Source organism: Coregonus lavaretus (genome assembly GCF_964263955.1).
Source record: "Coregonus lavaretus genome assembly, chromosome: 7".
Taxonomy (NCBI): Eukaryota; Metazoa; Chordata; class Actinopteri; order Salmoniformes; family Salmonidae; genus Coregonus; species Coregonus lavaretus.
In genome coordinates this window covers 15,214,500-15,225,817 of record NC_139994.1, presented here as the reverse complement: position 1 = coordinate 15,225,817, position 11,318 = coordinate 15,214,500, and positions in this window count along the sequence as shown.

The following is an 11,318-nucleotide window of genomic DNA, read 5'->3' as shown; positions in this document are numbered from 1 at the left end:
AACTTGTCTGGTGACCAGCTCATCATCCCAGTCAGTCCCGTAATACAACCATAACACCGCTAGGTGGTAGTGTCATCTCAGGTAATGTCCCCTGCAGGGGAACTACGAAACCCTGCATGAAGACGAAAGACAGGCAGGAGACCTGTGTGCGTGCGTGTGTGTGTGCTCGTGTGTGTGGTGGGATGATGTTGTGGTGAGCCAAAGGCCTCACTAACTATCTGTGCTGTCCCAGTGTGTGTTTCTCTTAAGGGGGAAGAACAACAAACGTTGTCCACACGTCATCTCTGTTCTGTTCTGTCCTCTTTTGTTGGAGAAGTTTGGGTGTGTGTGTGTGAGTGTGTGCGTTACCGTACGTTTGTTTGTGCGAGCATGCATGCATGTGTGTCTGCGTGTGACTCTGTGTGTGTGTGTGTGTGCATGTTTGTGTGTGTGTCTGTGTGTCTCTGTGCGTGTGCATGTGTGTGTGTTATCTCTCCCGTCTGACAGACTCCCCACCTCCCAAGAAAGACAGGAAGCTCCCTGTCTCCCACTTCCTGAAAGGATGACATCCTGCTTCCTGTTCTCGCATGGGAATGTGAGAAAAAACTGTGAGAAACAAGATGTTGATAAATCAGACCTGTTTTGGTGACTTCCCCTCTCCCACCTCTAGTGTTACTCGAAGAGGTGACGTCCCCAGCCAGCCATCGCCTGAGTAGAGATGTTGGTGGAGTGTGTGTGTGTGTGTTTGCATGTGCGTACGTGCGTGTTTGAGTCTATGTGTGTAAGCTCATGTTTGTGTGTGTGATTGCTGTCAATCAGAGTGCTTGATTTGCCAAAAAGTAGTGCACTATATAGGGAATAAGGTTCCATTTGGGATGCACCCCAGGTCTACTTGTATGTGAAACTGTTACCAACCAGGAAATCCTGTGTGACCCCTCACCCCATTCTCCCCTGAAAACATGGTCTGCCCGTCAGTGACGTTCAGGATGTGGAATGTTCATCTGCATTGTTGGTCTCCCTACATAACGTTCCTCAGCAGCTAATCAGTGTTTGATCAGCCCATCTGAGGAGGAGGTGATGGTGGTGGTGGTGTTGGAGGTGGTGGTGGTGGTAGTGGAGGAGGTGGTGGTAGTTGTGGAGGTGGTGGTAGTTGTGGTGGTGGAGTTGGTGGTGGTGGTGGTGGAGGAGGTGGTGGTAGTTGTGGTGGTGGTGGAGGAGGTGGTGGTAGTTGTGGAGGTGAAGGTGGTGGTGATGGTGGTGGTAGTGGTGGTGGTGGAGGTGGTGGTGGTAGTGGAGGAGGTGGTGGTAGTTGAGGTGGTGGTGGTGGTGGTAGTGGAAGAGGTGGTGGTAGTTGTGGTGGTTGAGGTGGTGGTAGTTGTGGAGGTGGTGGTGGAGGTGGTGGTGGTAGTGGAGGAGGTGGTGGTAGTTGAGGTGGTGGTGGTGGTGGTAGTGGAGGAGGTGGTGGTAGTTGTGGTGGTGGAGGTGAAGGTGGTGGTGATGGTGGTGGATCTAGAAACATCAGCAGGCCTTAGCCGGGTTATTGATGAAATGGAAGCCCTGTGACACAATTCAATACATCAACAGACAGTGACATATAGTACACACAAATTCAATTGCATTCAGGCATGCATACACACATGCGCACACACATGGTTGCAGTTAGTTCCTAATATAATTTGATCTCTGTGATTTTCTATGGAAAATATCTGTAATGCTTGTTGGACAAATTAGCTACAGTATGACCAAATGTTTACATAGCCTTTGTTTGAGTAAGCAGCTGATCATGGCATGAGGAAAGCAATTTGTGTTGCCTCAATACTGAATGTATCAGGTGGTGTGAGTTCGGATGTGTTTTACCCAGTACCCATGATGCTGTTCAGCTTGGTCAGGTCTGAATGGAGGGCTCAAAAAGCCCTGCCGGACATGACACTACTGCTGCTCTTTAATATAATGTATGCCATTTAGCAGACACTTTTATCCAAAGCGACTTACAGTCATACGTGCATACATTTTACGTATGGGAGGCCCCAGGAATCGAACCCACATTTCTGGCGTTACACACACCATGTTCTACCAACTGAGCTACAAACGGTTTCTATCTCTTTTTCTATCTCTCTTTCTATCTCTCTTGTTGTCTCTTCCTCTCAATTTTTCAATTTCAATTTCAATTTAAGGGCTTTATTGGCATGGGAAACGAATGTTAACATTTCTTTCTTTCTTTCTTTCTTTCTTTCTTTCTTTCTTTCTTTCTTTCTTTCTTTCTTTCTTTCTTTCTTTCTTTCTTTCTTTCTTTCTTTCTTTCTTTCTTTCTGTGTGTATCAGTCTGTCTTCCTCTCTCTCTCGCTCTTTTTCCTTCTCTTTCTTTGTATCTCTTTCTCTTAGTCTTTCTCCCTCTCTCTTTGTTTCAGTGGAATTAAATAAAAAGCTTCTGTATTGTCAAAAGTAGAACCTGGTTCTACAATAAAGAAGGTTTTTTATTTAATTCCAATGTCCTCTAAGAGTTTCTGAATCTCCCCTCTACTTCAGTTTGCCCCTCAATTCATGCACCTTGGTTGCAAAGCGAGGTAGCGGCCTTGATCCCTTCCCTTCAGGGGAATGACATTTGAGGCAGCAAAATGTAAAAACTGTCCACGGGTATGTAGACTTTCACTAGGCACTGTACTGAATATACAGTAGACAATTACAAGGCAACATGGTGATAAAAAGACAATTCCTGGTATTATCTTTTTTAACTTCCACTTCTGTTCTGGGTGACCCATGTATGTGATCAATAGTCTCATCTCGTCGTTGCCTTTTTCGTCTCTGGCCAGTTCTTTTCTACCATTCCACTGTCAACTGGTCAACTGGTCAACTGCTCACTCTTACACTGATGTTTTAAATGTTGTAATGATTTGGGATTTTTATCTTGTGAAAGTGTCCTTGGGATCTGGAAAAGGGTAATATGATGCTAAAGAATTTTCAAGATCCTTTTGATTATACCCCTTGCATACTCTCCAGTCTCCTTATGTTGACCAATAATTGTCCTTCTTTTCCTTGTATAGGCTGCTGAGAACAGCAGGTAAAAACTCACCTGAATATTACTAGGGTGAGAGAGACTACTGCAGCTGCTTTAATCTCTCCTGGTCTATCAAGGATCTGTGACTCAAAGCGAATCTGTCAAAACATAAAATGTATAACTGTAATACAGTAAACAATGTGTTATCTAATGAAAGTCATAACTGGCGAGGGAACATGCACAGACTTAAGTTGGGGAAAGCTGAACTATGCAAATACTCTGCGATATCACGGCGTGATTGACCAATCGAAGCTCACTATAGCTTTCAGCCCCTACTGGATTGGCTGTTGATACCTAGCACTACCTAGCATGCTGTCAGCTTGCTAGCAATCACATGGCGAGCCACTCTGGACGACGCTAGCATGGCTAGGCGATGCATCGCTGCATATATATTTGGGCCGTAAGAACAGCACTTATGCCCCAAATACACTGTACAGTATATGCAGCAATGCACCGCCTAGCCAGCAATGCACCGCCTATCCAACAATGTACCGCTTCTCATCGCTTTTCTTCCATTAAAAAAATGAATGGCTTCCATTGTTTCATCGCCCGACATGGGCCATTAGCCAGATACTGTATCACACCACCTCGGGCCTTTTTGCTTCATTGTGTAGTAGAAATATTGTCACCCCAAAATTTTATCATATCATTTTAAATACAATTTATACAAGTTATATACCAATTTTCTGTATAAATAGCCTCTAAAATATATATACAGACCGCAAATGTCTCTGTTAGTTTTTTGGGAAAGCTGTGAGTGTTATAATATAATACAATATCAGTACTTTAATCCTGGGGTTGTCAGGACGACTGTTTATCCAACCCTAATCTCAGCTGCAACTCAAACCCTGCTAATTGTGTATGTGTATGCATGTGTGCTTGTGTGTGTGTGTGCATGCATGTGTGTGCGTCACTCCACCCTGCCCTGTGAGTAAGGCCAGCAGTGCGTTCTTTGCAGTGTTTCATTGTTGTTACTATAGGAAATCGCACTGCAGCTGTATCACAGGGTGGACCAGGCTATCAGACGCTTGGCTCACTCCTGCACACTACACTCCTATCAGAACAGTCAGCTGGGCTCACTCCTGCACACTACATTCCTATCAGAACAGTCAGCTGGGCTCACTCCTGCACACTACACTCCTATCGGAACAGTCAGCTGGGCTCACTCCTGCACACTACACTCCTATCAGAACAGTCAGCTGGGCTCACTCCTGCACACTACATTCCTATCAGAACAGTCAGCTGGGCTCACTCCTGCACACTACATTCCTATCAGAACAGTCAGCTGGGCTCACTCCTGCACACTACACTCCTATCGGAACAGTCAGCTGGACTCGCTCCTGCACACTACACTCCTATCAGAACAGTCAGCTGGGCTCACTCCTGCACACTACATTCCTATCAGAACAGTCAGCTGGGCTCACTCCTGCACACTACATTCCTATCAGAACAGTCAGCTGGGCTCACTCCTGCACACTACACTCCTATCAGAACAGTCAGCTGGGCTCACTCCTGCACACTACACTCCTATCGGAACAGTCAGCTGGACTCGCTCCTGCACACTACACTCCTATCAGAACAGTCAGCTGGACTCGCTCCTGCACACTACACTCCTATCGGAACAGTCAGCTGGGCTCACTCCTGTACACTACACTCCTATCAGAACAGTCACACTACACTCCTATCAGAACTTTCTTTCTTGGCGTGCTCAGAATGGATGTGTCAGTGTCTGGACCACTGCCAAGTCCAGGGACGAGGCTAGCTGCTCTGCTACACCCCCTGACCTCCATCCCCCTGTTCCCCCGTTCCTCTCCTCCTTTTCTCTCTCTCTCCTCCTCTCCCTCCTCCGTTTCGTTACGGTTGTTCTGACAAAGGAGATGTTTGACGTTTTAAATGGAATGTTCCACAGCTCCTCAGTGGGGCGGTAGGGGTGGTGGGGGTTAGAAGTGCAGTGGCGCTCTCGTCACGGATGTTAGGGACACGCTTACAGACAGGGGCGTGTTCATGGGAGGCTGAACCTTTCAGTGGATGGTCTGAATCGAAAGGTACTGTACGTACCATACACTGGGAGCCGTGTGTGTGTGTTTACATACCCCCCCCCCCCCCCACACACACACACACACACACACACAAGTCCTGACAGCACAGCACATAAGGCAGATAGAGGAAACTAGACACTGAGGTTATCAGCTGAGTAAGGAAGCTGTGATGTGAAAACAGCATGTCCTCTGTGAAGCTATATGGAGGGAGATAAGGAGAGAAAGAGGGAGGGAGGGAGGGAGCTAGGGAGGGATTCAAACCAATCTAAAACTAGACTAGACTCTTGCTGTGTTGGCTAGGAAAGTTGTCTTTGAGTTGTGTGTTATGCAGAAAGTTGGTAGTCCGTTTGGAGCAGAATAGAATGCAGTCTATTACACCTAGACTAACTAACTCTAACCTTCCTATACACTCTGCATCGGCAGTTTGGTATTGATCATTTGTCTCACATGACATTAATATGCTTGTTTTACATCCTACCAAAGCTGCAGGATTTCACCGCCTTTCTCTTGGTGAAAACCCATCTGCATCCAGTGTGAGTTTCACACATTCCAATTCATTCCATCTGTCCAGTCGAGGCAAAATCGAATTGCTCCACTGATTATTGCTTAATGTATTTTAAGGAGTTGCTGGAAAAAGAAAGGACTTGCAGTTTCAGGAAAAGGAAAAAAGGAGAAACTGAAAAAAAAGGGAGAAAGCAGTCCTTTATAATTCTGTTGAAAGGAGAATGGTGTTCTTGTGTTTCTCAGTATTCTATTCCAGTAGTGGGTATTCCCTGTGCCAGATATGAAGCTATCGTTCCAACCCAAACATCTACAGCAGTCTACAGCGCCTCTACACCAGGCCCTGGGAGATGGAACACGGGCCAGTTTGGCCTTTCAGAACATAATGAATAAGATGACATGGTCTACGTCCCAAATGACACCCTATTCCCTATGTAATGCACTACTTTTGACCCTATGGGCCCTAGTTAAAAGAAGTGCACTAAGAAGGAAATAGGGTGCCATTTATGACACAGCCATGGACAGGGGTAACCTCGTCCTCAGGCTAAGTCCTACCACATAATACAGAAGGCTAGACAGAGAAGGATGTGGCTGATGAACGAGACTTTTTAGACAGGGTGGACCTGATCCATGATCAGCAATCCTACTCTAAGATGGTGGAGGGTGGATTTCTGTGTGTGTGTGCGTGCGTGCGTGCGGGCATGAGTGTATGTGTGTGTGTGTGTGACGTAGCAGCCAGACGTGATGTAATGTACTGTACGAGAGGAATGTTGTTATTAGTGAAGTAAATCTCCTGTTCTGTTCTCAGCATTATAATCTACAGATCAACCTCTGACCTCAAAACTGACTGACTGACTATAGGAGGAAAAAGGGACACAGCGACTTACAGTTAGTGAGTGCATACATTTTCATACTTTTTCCATACTGGCCCCTTCGTGGGGATCGAACCCACACACACACATACACACACACACACACACACACACACACATACACACACACTACAGACCTGTTAACTACCAGCCAAAAGAAGATTGGATTTGGAGCTTATGTGTGGAGTTCAGAACAAAAAACTAAACAAATCTGTTTGTTCAGAGGTTTGTTATGTTGATGCCTCATTACAACAAAATCCATGTACAACCAATGACTGACTCTCCTCACACAAAAACAGGATTAGGAATTTTTTTCACAGAGATTAGCAGGTGATTTAGACAATGATGCATGTTTACATTAGCTTTGATTCAAAGCAAGACTACACACACGCACACACACATACACACACACACACACACACACACACACACACACACACACACACAATTAGCAGGGTTTGAGTGGCAGCTGAGGTTAGGGTTGGATAAACAGTAGTCCTGATAACCCCAGGATTGAAATACTGATATTGTAGGAAACAACAATCAGAAGTAATTCCCTACAGTCCTCAGACTGTTATGCCTCCACGTCAAAGGTTAAAGTTCCAATGCAGCTTCTTTTTTTTATCTCAATATCAAATAATTTATGGGTAAAAATTATTAAGTACCCTTTCTGTGATTGTTTTCAATTAAAATCGTCAAAAAGAAACAAAAAAACGTCTTGGCAAAATGAAATTTCTCAAGCAAGGATTTTGCTAGGACTGTCTCGGGGTGGTCTGAGAGAGGTGGTTAATTGGAGGAGCCTAATGGGAGGGATGTGTAACCTGAAAACTAGCTGATATTGATAGAGAGGAGAGAACACTCTATGTCATTGGTCTATTAACTTTAACCATAAACCCCACCCAGCCAAACAAGTTCAAATTTCATTTATTTTCAAACAGCTCTTCCACTAAAAGCGCATTATCATAATTTTCACAATTTGACAGTATTATTCTAACCTAATAGTGTGGAAATATATATAAAACACAGGAAAATCACATTTTTGACTGCACTGCCCCTTTAAAGGCAAAATCTGCAATATGGTTTCCCGCTTTTCAACAGTAATTTCTATTAATTATACTTGTTGATAAGCCCATTGAAAGAGTACAATTTATAAATGCCTTACGAGCTTAATACAACTTTTTAAAAATATAACTCGAATCTAGGGGTGTATTGCTAGATTTCAATGGGTTTCTTGTCATTTAAGTCTCATTGAACAGACATGATAGCAATCAAGTACTCTTTGCATTACTCTTACATTACTCATATACATTACTCTTACTGAAGTTCCACGTGGGCGAGGATATTGGAAATTTAATCAAAGCCTATTGGATGATAATTTATTTATAATTAGAACAAAGGAATTTATAACTGACTTTTTCCAACATAACATAGGTACAGCGAATCCCCTTATTGTATGGGACACCTTTAAATGTGCCTTTAGAGGCCATGCAATTCAGTACTCATCTCGAAAACAAAAGCAATTTAGGTCAAAATAGTTTATACTAAGAAAGGAAATAGAAAGTCTAACAGAACAGATAGATGGCAATAAAAACTGTAACATAGAGGCTCAGAATAAATTAGAGGAAAAACAAAAAGAAATGGAGAAACTTATTCAAGAAAGATCAAGTGTAATATATTATAAAAATAAAGCAAACTGGATGGAATATGGGGAAAAATGCACAAAATTATTTTTTAATCTTCAACATAGGAATGCTACCAAAAAGAACTTAATGAAACTGGTTACAATTGACGGAGTCACCCATAATTCACCAAATGACATTTTGAAGGAAGAAACAAAGTACTTTAAGCATATGTTTTCTTTTCAGTCGCCTCCATCTCATCTAACTGAAGCTAATTGTAGAGATTTTTTTCTATTGATAATGTCAAATTAACAGCCACACAGAAAGACTCATGTGAAGGTGAAATTACAGAGGAGGAACTTCTGGATGCAATTAAAGACTTTAAGTCTGGGAAAACTCCAGGGTTGGATGGCATACCAGTCGAGGTATACCAAACCTTTTTTGATATACTAAGAGGACCGTTATTAGCATGTTTTAACCACTCCTATGTAAATGGTAGATTATCTGACACTCAAGAAGAAGGTCTGATCTCATTATTACTGAAACAGGATACAAGTGGAAAATATAAAGATCCAGTCCATTTACAAAATTGGAGGCCCCTTACACTTCAGTGTTGTGATGCAAAAATCCTAGCAAAATGTATAGCGCATAGAATTAAAAAGGTATTGTCGGATATTATTCATTCTAATCAGACAGGTTTTTTACATGGAAGATACATTGGAGATAATATAAGGCAAGTATTGGAAACAATAGAACACTATGGAAAATATGGGAAACCAGGCCTGCTATTCATAGCAGACTTCGAAAAGGCATTTGATAAAGTTCGACTGGGGTTTATATATAAATGCCTGGAGCATTTCAATTTTGGATAATCTCTTATAAAATGGGTCAAAATCATGTATAGTAACCCTAGGTGTAAAATAGTAAATAATGGCTATTTCTCAGAAAGTTTTAAACTGTCAAGAGGAGTGAAACAAGGTTGTCCACTATCGGCATATCTATTTATTGTGGCCATCGAGATGTTAGCTATTAAAATCAGATCCAATAATAATATCAGAGGATTAGAAATACAGGGCTTAAAAACAAAGGTGTCATTGTACGCTGATGATTCATGTTTTCTTTTAAATCCACAACTAGAATCCCTCCACAGCCTCATAGAGGATCTAGATACATTTTCTAACCTCTCTGGATTACAACCAAATTATGACAAATGTACTATATTACGTATTGGATCACTAAAAAATACAATTTTTACATTACCATGTAGTTTACCAATAAAATGGTCTGATGGTGATCTGGATATACTCGGAATACATATCCCAAAGGAAATAAATGATCTCACTTCAATAAATTTTAATAGAAAGTTAGCAAAAATAGATAAGATCTTACTACCATGGAAAGGAAAATACCTGTCAATTTGTGGAAAAATCACCCTGATTAACTCTTTAGTATTATCCCAGTTTACCTATTTGCTTATGGTCTTGCCTACGCCTAGCGAACAGTTTTTTAAATTATATGAGAAAAAAATATTCAATTTTATTTGGAACGGCAAGCCAGACAAAATTAAAAGAGCATATTTATATAATGAATATGAATTCGGAGGACAGAAATTATTAAATATTAAAGCATTAGACCTATCACTAAAAGCTTCAGTCATACAAAAGTTATACTTAAATCCGAACTGGTTCTCAAGCAAATTAGTAAGATTGTCTCACCCAATGTTCAAGAAAGGCCTTTTTCCCTTTATTCAGATTACAACCTCTCACTTTCAGTTATTTGAAAAGGAAATAATCTCCCAAATGTCACTATTTCTAAAACAAGCCATAGAAAGTTGGTTGCAATTTCAATTTAATCCTCCAGAAACGACAGAACAAATAATGCAACAAATATTGTGGTTAAATTCAAATATACTAATTGACAAAAAAACGTTCTTTTTTGACAGAATGTTTAAAAAAGGTATAATCTTCATAAATGATATCATCGGTAGGACTGGTGTAGTTATGTCGCACATGCAGCTGACAAAAACATATGGAAATGTCTGCTCTACCCAAAATTACAACCAAATAATTGCAGCCTTACCGCAAAAGTGGAATAGAAAAGTGGAAGGGGTAGAAAGTAAGGAACTTGTCTGTCGGCCTTGCATTAAAGAACATAATTGGTTAAGGAAAACTGTGATAAATAAAAAAGTATATCAGTTTCACTTAAGGACCAAAGGATTGACAGCCGTCCCATATAGATTGCAAAATAGTTGGGAAGAGATCTTTGACGTACCGATCCCATGGCATAGTGTTTATGAACTGACATGCAAAACGACACCGGATTCAAAAATTAGAATCTTTCAATTTAAATTATTATATAAAATTATTGCTACCAATAGAATGTTATTTATATGGGGGATACAATCTTCCCAGCTCTGCAGATTTTGCTGTGAAGAGACAGAATCATTAGATCATTTGTTTTGGTTCTGTCCATTTGTAGCTTGTTTTTGGACACAGGTCCAGGAATGGCTAAAGGATTGCAATATTTACCTGGAACTAACCTTGCAGATAGCATTACTAGGTGATCTGAAAAGTCATAGTCAATCAATCAATAATATAATAATACTTTTAGCAAAAATGTTTATTTTTAATTCACAATCTGTAGAAGCAATGAGAATAGAAAGGTTCAGAACTTTTGTAAAACATCACAGTACGGTTGAAATATATATGGCAAATAGAAATCCTATATGGATGGTGTTAAGAGATAGATGGGAGGTATTGAATAGAGTTGAAGGATGGGACTAATAACAAATAACAAAAAATAATAACAAAGATAGCTAATAATGTAAGGATACTGTGTCCATAATAAGTATATAGGTTGTATGTTGGGAGCTTTTGGGAAAGAGCACAGTTAGAAAGATATGGCATATAGAAGCAAACCGGATGGACATCATGAAAATGATCGGAGAGGTTGAGAGTAGAAGAAGTTCAGGAGCAAAAAAAATAAATAAATATATATATATATATATATATATATATATATATATATATATATATATATATAATAGAATTATTGTAAAATTAACTCTGTCCATAAGGTGTAGATAGTAAGTATAGACCGGAAGTAGAGGCCTGGGCATTGTTGTTCACTAATTTACTCCAAGTAGGGAAAGGATGGTGGGGTTGAAAAGTAATAAAGGGGAGTATATACATAAAAAAAACAAAAACAAAAAACATTGGGGATTGGAAGGGATGCAGACAATTACATTGATAGA